The 12,667-nt window shown below is 42.4% G+C and overlaps 1 protein-coding gene across 2 annotated transcripts in view; it reads left to right on the top strand.

The window, feature by feature from the left end:
- The first annotated feature begins 436 nt into the window (after positions 1-436).
- The window catches only part of LOC124302986 (calponin homology domain-containing protein DDB_G0272472-like), a 100,360-nt gene continuing 88,129 nt past the window's right edge, over positions 437-12,667 (top strand). For both annotated transcript variants that reach the window (XM_046759624.1, XM_046759623.1), the window contains exon 1: positions 437-2,290. The gene's annotated coding sequence lies outside the window, so the exon portion shown is untranslated. The remainder of the gene's footprint in view (positions 2,291-12,667) is intronic.

Genomic DNA, 12,667 nt, shown 5'->3' with positions numbered 1-12,667 from the left:
CGTTGCAAACCTGCCTATTGGGTATAAGGAATGTAACTGCGTTAAAGAAAAAAGAGAAAGAAGAAAAAAAATTTTTTAAAAAAATTGAAAAATCACGCGACACGAGCATCTCGAATCGCAGGTCCTTATCGTCGAGGACATGTCGTCCCGGCGGATGATCGGCTGGCAGATATCCGTTTGGGATGCGAATATCTGTTCGGCTCGTGCTGCACTCCCGCGAATGTCGACGAGGTGTAAGACCGACTGTCTCTCAACGACGCCCCCACTGCCAGCTGTCCCCGCAAGTGTCCATTGCCCACTGTCCACCACCACCGCCATCTCCGCCTTCGTACCGCGGATCGACTCCCGTATGCAAGGAGGCAAAGTGGCGGTAAGGAACTGCTGCTAACCCAACGAACCATTCACTCTCACCACCAAGAAACCTTGCCTCGCTTGATCGTTGACTTAGTCTTACTATTGCCTCCTCCCGGTGTGGCTGCGGCTTCCCGAAGCAGTGTCCGTCCCCCCCCTCCCCCTGTCCAGGATTACCTCGCGCTAATTAAACCCGAAGATCGAGAGAGAAGGAAACGGGTCCCTTTTCATCATCCCCGCGTAGAATAGAATTCGTTTGGACAGTGTTTTCTTGTCGATCCGATCAAGCCGATATTACCGATGCCAAACGCGAGTGTCGATCTTCTTCATTTCGTAGACGAAATCAAGATTAATCGCGACTGCGTGTAAATTTTATTTTTATCTTTTTTTTTTTATTCTGTTCGACGAAACAGTGTGACGAACGATATTTCTCTTACTTTTAAGGGTAAGCAACGTATACAGTGCGGGTTTGTGTTAATCGTTGCAGGCAAGAGTTGCGCTTGAAAAGAAAGTACCGATCGTCGCGTTTACAAGTACATCGTATACCCAACGTATAAGTAGACAAAACTATAGCTGTACGTAAGTGTACTCGAAAATCAGCTGTTTTGTCGGATCGTGCGCTGGTTTCGAAGTTGATCATCGTCAACGATGAAATATTACTACAAGACACCCGGTACGTGAAATTCTCGGTCCATCGCGAGCTGCGATTTCACGTCCGAATCCCGAGGTGTGTGAAAAGAAGAAAGAAAAAAATTATTGAAAAAGAAAATACGAAACTATAAAGTAACGGTTTATTTATTTACGGTGCGTGGAGTCCGTAGCTGATAAAGAGGAAAAGACGCGCTTGACGGTGTAAAAAGTTCAGAGTTCAAAGTCAAGACAGAGAGAGAGAGAGAGAGAGAGAGAGAATCAGAGATAAAAACGAAAAATGAAAGAAATCCTTGCCTGCCTTTGAAAATTTCGCTAAATTTCTTGCTGCGGATCAGCACTGATCGGTTGACTGCGAATTTTCAAGCCAGATCAAACCACTTGCGGAGAACGCGGAGGCGTTCACCCGTGAAAAACAAAGTGACCAAGTACGCAGCGCGCATGCAAATTGGTCCGGCTAAATCGAGCAGATATAACCGTAAATCGTAAAGTTCTTTTGCGCGTGTGTAAAAATCGTGAAGAGGGTGATACCGGCTAAAACTCGTTTCAATTCCCGGCCGATTCCGAGGATGAGCATGCGTAAATTCGACATTTGGTATTCCCATTAGCCGAAATTTTTGGAAAACTTTTCCCCAATTGCTGCAGAGCTCCTACAACACCTCGGTCTGTCTAGCTGACAGCGTTGCGGATAGTTCGTTGAACGCCTCAGGGTTTCTATAGAAGGAAGTTGCACAAGATCGGGCAACTACGAAAAGCATTCTTCAAACGTTTAACGATGCACCGTTGACGCGATCGAGCCGGCTATTATATCCTGAAAAGACAAGTGCGGACCGAAGGATTGTCTGGATTATAAAATGTGTCTATAAATCGGAAAGATTGACAAGTCGTACATCATACGTGAAAGTAAACCGCGATGATCATGTCCAAGTGCGTCGGTATAACTGAAATTTCTAATCGAAAATCAGTGATCGTCAATAAACAATTGTAAGGGTATAATAAATCGAGGAAATTGTATAATCGGTAAAACATATTTTGGCTCATTTGAAAAAAAAAAAAAAAAAAACACAGTTTCGACAGATCTTTAAAGCACCCGTCCAAACCGAGTGATATACGGTTCGGCGAAGTGATTCATATCCAGAGGTGGAAGGATTGGCTTAAAGACAAATTTAAAAAAAAAAAAATAAAAAAAAAAGAAAACGTTCAGTGCATCGAGTATAAACGCGCGAGAGAATTACCTCAGCATTGCACCTATCCACCGGCAGGCGTCAAGCAAAGGTCAACCGAGCATAAAGTAAGTTGTAATAAAACATCTTCTGTCATGCAGCTGCCCTATTCGCTCAACGATCCATCGTTGACCATGAAAAGAGAAAAATCGTTCAGACGGGACGGATCGATAACGAAAGAGAATCTCGAAAAATGGACCATTGGTGAAAAGTTTATTGTTGATTTTTTTCAAACACAGTCGTATCGCACAACACTGATTATATTTTGAACTATCTTCCGAAGACGTTAGCAGCCGTGCAATCAGAGTGAAACGAATGGTCTTGGAGAATCAGATGAAAACTGCTCCTCTGTTTTCATATCTTATGTTAGATCAATTCCATGATTGCACAGCGAGGTAGCCTACATTCATGGTTTCGTATTTACTTGCATGAGCGCTTCATGTTCGGCCGGCTTAATTAACGTAGCTCCTGTAGATTACTGGAATGCCGACTTTCCGACGATCAGTTGGGTGTCTTGAACGATAATCCGAACGATTTTGAGTTTAAATACACGAACTGCTTGACTGTCAAAAAATTGAAGTTCAATTGTCACGATCTTTGTTATTTTGTTTGTAAAAGATACTTGTATCGTAGAAGAAGTTCTTCACAGAGGTATACCTGCCTAAAAATTGTAACGTGTCTTTTGACTCGCATGTCTAAGTCCGATTTCTCATTGGAAACAATCTTAAAACCAGAATCTTTCGAGAATCGAACAATTTAGTTGAAAAATCTAGCGATCAATGATCTAAAATGAAAATCAAGGAGCGTAAGCTTTGATTTATATCAACATACCGACAGGAATTTCTAGTTACGGTTATGTACAGTCCTTACGAATTATTTTCATTTTATACCATAAGCAAAAAATATTGTTCTGGGTACGTAATGAAAATGAATTTTACAGAGCCGTAACTAGAAAATCTAGTACGTATTACAATTATCTATGATTATTCTCAGTTGTACAATATTTTCTTGTGACCGTTGTGTTAATTTGACGTTGAGGCCTTATTTAACAGAAACCGTAACCAGTCAACTAAACAAACAGATTTAACTTATCATAAATGCGAAAACGCAGTATCGACAACTGTAATCACACTAAAAAATGACTTAATCGTACCATGTTTCCTTGTAACTCCACCAATACTCGAATGGTTATTGTAACGATACCAATTCGCCTAGAATTTCCTAGTAACTGTAACGAGTGCAACTTTTTCTCACTACAGTGATTCGTGCCGATGATTTGCAACATGTATACAGCTCTTATATATAACCACGTTCCTACAGAGTTACGCGGTACAAACCTGTAATCGGAGACCTTCAGGATGAGCGGGCGGATGGTTATTACACTCATACATGCACCTATACGTGCATCGTTACGTGTCAAAGAATTCGAACATCAGCCCGTTACACGTCGGGAGTTGAGCCCGCGGTTCGACCCGCACGTTTGCTTTTAGTATTTCCCGTTACACAATGGCAATCGATCGGCATGAAATCGGTCGAGCGTTTTAATATCGGAGCTTTGCGGTGATGCTTGCTGCAGGCTGGTTTGCTGGAATCACGTGCACGCATGTGTGGCCAGGATCGGAAACCTGTTCCGTCGATAGTGAAAACTGGAGGCCCGTTATCCGGTTTACGGTTGTGAAAAAAATTTTACACCTCGGACTATTTTTGCCCCCTTCTTTCGTTTCGCAGCCTTTGACCTGCGGTCGAGAATCGAGAAGCTCGCTGCCTTAAAATAATTGCACACAAGACGGTAATTCTCTCGGCTGGTGAAGGGTTTGCATTCAATTTGCGTGTAGCTAGCCCGAGGTGGGTTGTTTCTCGAGAGATCGTGCCGGGGATAATTTCCCGAAGCAAGCCAAGATACAGCAGGAAGTGAGACTCGCAAATGCGTGATACAATTCGCGTTTACATCGTAAACAAACCAGCAGCCAACGCCACGGAAGAGAGAGAAAGAGAGGAGGAGTGAAAAAAAGAAAACCGGAAATCCAGAACTGATTATCCACGCCGTCTTAGATGCTTTAATTGAGGAGTTATTTTTCAAACTCGCTTAGTTAAGGATTGGGGTGGGGGTAATAAGGAACTGCAAAACCTGTTTTAAGATTGTTGTTATTATTACGCACATGGGCGTTCCCCTTTTTTCTTCGTCAAAGCAAGTTTTATGCGTGCACGCTTTACGATGTATCGAACAATTCAAAAATAACCACGGATAGCAGGGATGTTAAAAATAGCGGTTCAAGCCTGTTATAACTATGTTAGAAAACAATAATCAGTACGGTGATTGCATACGTGTATCCGGAATGTTGTACATGATACTTAAAAACACATTCATTATGCGAAGCGTCCACGAAATCTACTCGCTTTCATTCTCTCTCTCCCTCTCACGCTAATACGTATAACCACTATCCATTTTCTACGAATCTGTTAAGTAGCTGGACGTGAACCACGAATTCATTTATGTATTTCACTAAAGTATTCATTGATTAATTCAATCGCTCATTAGATTATCCCGCGTCCAGCGGTATGAAATACCAATTACGGTATGCGAGGTACGAGAGCAGAGACAAGATCGTAAATAAGTATGAAAAAATTAAAAAATTAAAAAAATAGAAAACAATTTACGTAGAAGAAATTATAAACCGAGTGGCGCGATTGCTCAAGCGATAAATTTTTCACCGTTTAAAAAAACTTTTCCTGCAAAATTTTAACGGCAATTTCTATGCACGTGCTATACGCGTGAACTGTTTGATTTTAGTTTATTGGTTTATTGCACCGCTGTAATCGGTCGCCCGAGTAGGTTTATCCGTATACATGTATTATATATCTGTATACAGCAGACAGCGAGACGCGTGAGTAATTTCTAGGCACAACGTCGTCGAGTTGCCGGTTATACGGGTATAATCGAGGTGAAACGCGCTGTTCCGTATCGAAAATGAAAGCGAAGCGTATGTGCGCTCTGCAGTTCTTGTATCTTATAATACGAACCTTTTCGTACGCCAAGAGACGACGATACGTGTCAATGTATTAAAATATTAATAAATTTTATTGCCTTTGATTCTGAGGCATATTGCTTCCCGTTAAACTCATAAGAGAAGAGAAAAAGGACGAAGGAAAGAACGAGATTTAAAATAAGATAAAAAAAAATATCGGTGATGGTGTCGTCTTTTTTCGATTCGCGAATTGCGAAATTTCAAGCCCATGCGTAATTAATAGCCGCAGGTATGCGTTGGAAATTCGCAATTCATTAGCCACAGTTTCGCTAACTTCTAAGAGGCTGACGCAACATTCTCTAATCTATATAATCACCTTTTCGCGAGATAAAAATTCATGCAACTGTTCCACCTCGGGCTTCCAACCACGGGGCTTCGCTACTTGTCTATAACTGCAGACCCTGTCATAAGCTCGAAGTAGTTAAATCCCGTAATGATCGGGCGAACGGCGCGGCGCACGAAGCAGATGCCTCGGCACTCGTCACGAATTAACCGTGTCGAGTTGAAATTTAGTCGGGAAAAAACCGACCTTTCCTTCTTCGCCGGGCGCACCTCTGTAATGTAACGCATTTCTAACGATCTTTGGATCTGGACTTTAATTTTCTTCATTTCATCACGATCTAGTCGTACATTGAGTATTTACCATATTATTATTATTATATTAGTAATCTACGAGGAACTCTTTGAAAATATGAGAAAAAAAAAAATACTGTAAATATAAAGAAAAACTTAAAAATCGACGCCTATTTTCAAATCGTTTTAAAACCATTAAGAATCTAGTAGAATAGCTCGATTTCACCCTACGATGACTGATTTCATTCGGATGACTGTTTTTTACAAAGTCAGTGGAACAGATTTTCTTTTTTTCTCAGAAGTCGATTCGACGTATTGTCATTTGTCGACCATTATCAATATCGGTGAAATTTTGTAAAATCACATATTTAATGCTGCTGACATGATAAAAAAAAAAAAAAAAACGAAGCGTTTCAGCAAATTTGTCGAAATAATCGACTGACCAAAATGATCTATGCCGTAGAGTAGAGCCAAACGAATTTGTATAAGATTCTTAACGATTTTGAAATGAATAAAAAGTGTCAATTTTTGGCCAACCTGCACAACTTCCTTAAAGGCTGCAGAGCTGTGACCGAGGCACGCCGCTAAAGGAAAGAAGACGCTTCCTCTTGATCGTGTCGGCTGGGTGTGTTACGAGGGAAAGTTAGTTGTTGCCGTACGCATCGCACGCTCTTCGTCGCATGCTTCTAAGTGAGGTATAGCGGTGCCTATCTCCGTAGGTATAATTCGATCGCCGAGTGGCGCTTGTATGACGAAATCACACGCCGCTGGCCCTTTGTACGTTGCACACATTCCTTATGAAATAATTCAGCCATTATCGGGGACAAGATTAGAAGCCGCGATACGCAAATAACGTCTAACATCCTCAAGGGAATATCGATTATGGTGTCGGTTACATATCGCATCCAGTCAAACTTGTATTTTTTCAATGTCTATAATCTGCCTAAGTGCCTGTCATCGCATACGATTGTTAGAATTTATTTTCTAGTTTTTTTCAACGTATCCTATCAACACGAGCTTCATTGAAGAATCTCAGAAGGTGAAGTTTATAAAAAAAATCATGTTCCAAAATGAGATAGATTAAGAGAGGGGCTTTTTCGTTTCTTCTCTCATTACACTTTGTTCTTTGATTCCACCGCAGGTATATAACAAGGTATTTGTCAAGGAGGTGAAAAGTTTCCGATCGCATATATCGGTCAAACTGCGTTCACTTGTTGACCGAATGCCGACCGTGCGCTTTTATTGTCGATTTTTTTCAGACAAATCCGGTTTCCAGTCAACAGCATAGTATACATATACATTACAGAAATGCTTTTTAACGATTATTATATGACTGTTTGTGACCGGTAAGAGTTTGCTGATACGGTTGTTGATTTTTTCCATCGATGTAACTTACCTCTCACATTATGTATAGTTCACCAAATATTATGAGTCGGTAATTTGTATGCGAAAGGTTTTATGTCGTTCGACGAAACGCTTTTTCTACACGCTTGCAAAAACGTTGCGATCATTCGAATAGATATGGTCGTAGGGAAGAAATTGACGTTCTATTTTCCACGCGTCACTTTGTAGACACACAGAAACGACACTTTGACGGATACCTTTGTCGCGAATTAAGTAATAATTATTTACGTAATAATTATTTTTGTGCAACATATACAGCCCGGGGTATGTTTAATTGAACGTGAAATCTGTTGCGACAAATGACGAGCGGGTTCGCAGTTTCTTTCCTATTATACACAACCGCATAACTCGCATTGCCGTGAGAGTTTCTAGCTCGTGTATATGTCCCTCTACGTATTGACAACGTGAATTCCATTCGATCCGGGTTATGCGGCACTAAAATCAGCTGGGCGTTTAAAGAGCGCAGTCACGTTACGTATTGTACTACTTTATGTATCCATTTTAGGTCTATAGGTACCATTTAAGAAAAATTTTTCGTTGGGTGTATAACGAGAATCGATTAGCGAAAGAACCGTTCGAGTTACAAAACCCACCTCGACTGTCCGGCCTGCCCATATAACCCAGCCACCGTGTAGAATCATTTACATAACCCGATCGAGCGAGAGAGAAATCCGCCTACAATCACTGCTCACTTTTTCCAAGACAAACGCGAACCGCCCGCGACTCTCTTAACAAACTGCACGAATTTATTATATCTACCCGCTGCACAATACACGTGGACATTCGATGTAACGACACCAACATCATTCTTCTCTGTCGTTTACCGCGGTTTGCATTTCTGCAGCGTTGCTGCGACGTCGAACTTTCCAAGTATCACAAAACTTTTCGACATCTCTCGCGGCTCGATTTTCACCCCACGCAACGAACTATCCGTTCCAACGATCAAATCCGTCGTACACCCGCGGTTACGAAAGGAAAATTTCTCACTTCTGGAGTACACTCTGCACCACTCGACGTAATTAGGTACACTTGCACCACCCGCATTCGAGAGTGACTTTCATCCTCCGCGAGGTTACACGCGGTAATAATTGACGATGAGCTTGGGAACAACAGTAAATGATCTGGGCTGCTGGCTAGATCTGTGGATCAGTCTTACGGTCGAGGAAAAAAGAAACGCACCTACCAAGGAACCGCTAGCCGACCTTGCCTGTCTGTCGCAGCCTTGAAGCCACCAGGCATCTCTCCAGTTAAATATACCATCGCGTTGTCGGCTAGAAGGCGGTGGATTTCACATGTGTAATGGTAGCATAATTATTTTGCCTCTACGAGCAGTCGGTCAACGCTTGTTGTTTAGTTCCAATTTGATTGGAATTGGTTTTGCAACACGCACCGACTTCGCAGGGTCGGACGGCGCAAGGTGGAGCAAAATAATCAGCTCCGTATGCTCAGTTCCAAGAGTTGTTACGAAACTGGGTGTACACCTTCATCGCCAACGTCCGCTTCTCGTGACGCTTATTGCTATTATATGTATATATATACTTGACCGTGAAACTCGCTGAGAAGAATCCCGATTACCTGAGAACCTCCGTGTCTTTCGCTATATCCTATAATTTTGTTTTCGAGAAGAATCGATCATCCAAAATTAGATTCTTAGAACTTTTCACGAATCGATTAGCTCAAAATATACCGGTACCAGGCTCGAATTAAGGCGGCACGATGCCTAATGCTGCTCTACAAAAAAATGCCGAATGTCGGTCGTGCAAGATGATCAAATTGGTTAATTTTAAAAAGTCGCGACAGAAAATTAAATGGACTAAGTTTAAGAAAAACATTATTATTGTATTATTTCTCTCGTGTAATTAAGTTTGTATAAAATGGTATTGTACAGGGAAACACATTTTGTATTACGATATCGAGTAGTGTACAAGATTCTCAAACTTTATGCAGGAAATTCGTCGAAATCGGATTGCAGCGAGATATTTGTGCAATCCTTTATTAGTGACGATTAAGAGTTCGAAAACTTTTTGAAAATCTAGTTACTATTTTGCAAAATTTGATTTTGAGAATCGAAGGGCCGAAAATTTCTAAAGTCTAGCGGCTACAGCCTTTTTAGCCTTAGGGTTAATTTGGGCCTGACCGGTACCTCTTGTTACCGATGAAATTACGTTATAGCTGCCGATTGGCGACACTTGTTACGACTGATGAGCTCACGGCGGCATGTGTGCTCTGTGTAAATCTTTTGTGTTTATATCTACGAAGAGTACAAGATTGTACACAGAGAGCCATACGTAACCCGCGGAGTTAGACGAGGCGGAGCTCTGTTCACTTTCTATTTACCAACTATTTTCGACCGTATTAGCTTTTGGCACTTGGCAAACTTTGCGAAGGATGGGATGTGTAATGTTGAATGAAACCTTAAGATTTGCCTGCGAACGATTAATTATGAATCATTGGCCGATGAGACGAGGAGCTTCAGTAGCGATCACTTTTCAATATAAAGTCACGACTGGCGATCCTTTCCATACGTGCGCACATTCGGATGAGGCCATCTTGAAATACCTCGAAGGATGTCGACTCCGCACATCGTTTCGTGCGTGTCGCGTATCTTTTCTGCGTAGGAAGAGGCGAGAAAGCACTCCGAAAGGTTCGTTCCCTCCCTTGGATCACATGTGTATAATTGTACAAGCACCGTGTGCGCATGGCGATTCTCGTAAAATTTGATCCAAGGATCGAGAGTTATCCAAAGAGAATGAAAAGAATCAAATTGCTTTATAACGACTCGCGGTATCAAATTTTCCACGGTATTTCCGTCCGATGTATCGAGTATTGAGTACGTCTATTTTATTACGATGGGAAGGTCGGTGACTTTCTGCAACAGGTAGTTTTGATCCCTCGATATTGTAGATCGTACGGGTAACTCGATATCGGTCGAGGTCCCTGAACCATCGCATCCAGTTATACGCGTTCCCTGAAAAGGTTCTCGTCTGGACATTTCGATCGTTCGAATTTTAACTTTCGCCCGATCGTCCAGAGATCGGATCTGGGTCGTGCCCGAGGGCATATGAAACGTCCTGCGGAGATTCAACGAATGTTTTTAGTACAAGCGTATAAATTTAATCGTAGAAAAAACCAAGAGTCGCCGTGACTAGTTATTAAACTTCTCGTTATGCGTGGATGTGATTTACTTAAAAATCGATCCACGAACGAACTTGGCCGCCCGGAGCTACGGATGATCCGACGCTGGAGGTTGCCTTCGCACAATGAATCGATCACTGGTCAATTTGTCTGACATTTCAATTATCGAGTTATTATTTTCGTTGCGGATGCAGTTTCTCAATGGCACTAGCGTATCGTCGCTAGGTGAAAGTTGTTATAGATACAAGGATTAATGGACGCAAGCGGGATTTCGGAGCTGTGGAATTCGAGTACTTGATGGATTCGAAGAACCATTACTCGGGTATACGTGCCTCTCGAGAGGTCCAATAAGCGATTTTGTACGATTCGTAAAACCTCTAATAAAAGACATAACCGAGAAAAATCTCATCAATTGCGTAAGCCGTGTGGTGTCGGCTTCTACATGCACAGTTGTATAATTTTTATTATCGTATAACTCGACGCGAGCTGTCAACGATCACCCGGAATATTTACAGCGATCGGTAATTTACACAGCCAAGTCAAATCGGTCAGCGACGGAACGTTCGAAGCTAACGTTCATCGGTCACACGGCGACATTCTTCGATTAAAGGCTATCGGTTATGAACACGTAACCGATTGATGCACAACCTGGTACCATATGTCCCCGTGAGAAGCTCTCAGGTTATTTCGACAAGCTCAAATCACGACATCGAAAGGAACCGAGTACAAGACGGATGTACAACCTCGATGTTCGCTTTGTCCGGAACGTCGAACTCTTTAACGATAATCACCGATAAGACGACATTACCGGAGGCTTATTCGAATCTCCAGTCAAGGTTGAGGACAGCATTCAGCGTACCTTTCTCTCGATCCACCTCGACATCGTTTCGAGAACATATAGTTTTCTTTCTACCGGTGATTAGATTGGTCCCTGTTACAAAACGTTCTGATATGCTTCGCGTGTTTGATACAGTCAAATAAGTTGATTTTTTCAACGACGTTCCGAATAAATCTTATTCGGTGAAAGTTTACGTTACCGACGTGTTGCCTCTACTATTTATATCGCCCAAATAATGATAATTGGAATGACTAATAATATCGAGCAACCGTGCGGACGCACGAATTTTACGCACGCGAGAGAAAGAAAGTTTCGACAGTCATCGCTCATCGCCGAGTTTCATCATTGTACGTATCCCTGACCCGTATTACAACTCGACTGATGACTTCTCGCCCAGTTAGCTGCAGCTAGCGTCGCACGTACCGTGATTGATTCTATTGCCACTGAACGGAATCCGCGACGATGCAGTGGGCGAACCATTTGGCCAATTTGGTAACACGGCTATAACGAGGCTTGGTTGCAATAAATTGTTCGATCTTTTTGATTCGCTGGGAGTTCGTAATAACCAGTCATCCATATACTTTCTCGACGTAGACGTAGGTACTCGGCGAGATCGGCACTTGGCAATGACCTCCATATCGTTGACCTCTGTCAGTCGAAAGCCCGCTGCGAGGAAAGGCAACGCGGCATTCATTCCGGGGGCCAAAATTCTTATCGTTAATTTCTATATAATATATTTCCTAAACCTGCGGATGATCCCACATGTGTAAGCCGCATCGGCAACACCATCGTGCGGATACCTCTTTAGCTTTCTAAAACTTCCAATCCACCGGACAGGCGTCACCGCGATTTAACGCCTCTTGCCACCGACGCCACCGCGCACTTGTTAATTGACGTCTCTATAACTGATCAAATGATTATCTACCGATTTCGACGCGTGAATCGCCCTCGTGACATCCACCTTTGACGGTGAAGTAGACCATATCCTAATACAATTATTCTCTTTCATCAGACTTCGTGCCACCACCTCCGGCTGATCTGCAAATCGATCAGTTCTCTGAGACAGGCACGTTGATGATTCAAGCCGCGTGCGGGTGTGTCTACTCACTATGGATCGATAAATCCGAACAGTCCGGATGTTTGTCGAACCGTTGAATATATACGATAGAATCAGGGAAAGCTCCGTCCCGCGGAAACGTAGCAGTTCGGTGCATATTTACGTAAAGGTGAAAAGTCTTTTTGCCGGTTAGCATCGACCGGAGGTTTCTTGCTTTAGGCAGAGATTCGTATTACCGGTAAAAAGACTGCGGTAGTGCCAAATGGAACGTAAAGTTTCAAAGACAATTCGATCAGTTTAGTCCGGCGAGCGGTTTCTACAGGCATTCTTCAATTTGACAACATTGCGTTTTTGCTCATTGATGTCTACGCGATATACGAAGATGTGCTACAAGTTCCACGGTTAATGAGAA

Source organism: Neodiprion virginianus, chromosome 4 (genome assembly GCF_021901495.1).
Source record: "Neodiprion virginianus isolate iyNeoVirg1 chromosome 4, iyNeoVirg1.1, whole genome shotgun sequence".
Taxonomy (NCBI): Eukaryota; Metazoa; Arthropoda; class Insecta; order Hymenoptera; family Diprionidae; genus Neodiprion; species Neodiprion virginianus.
The sequence above is the reverse complement of the archived record's forward strand: the minus strand, read 5'-3'. Positions and strand labels throughout refer to the sequence as shown.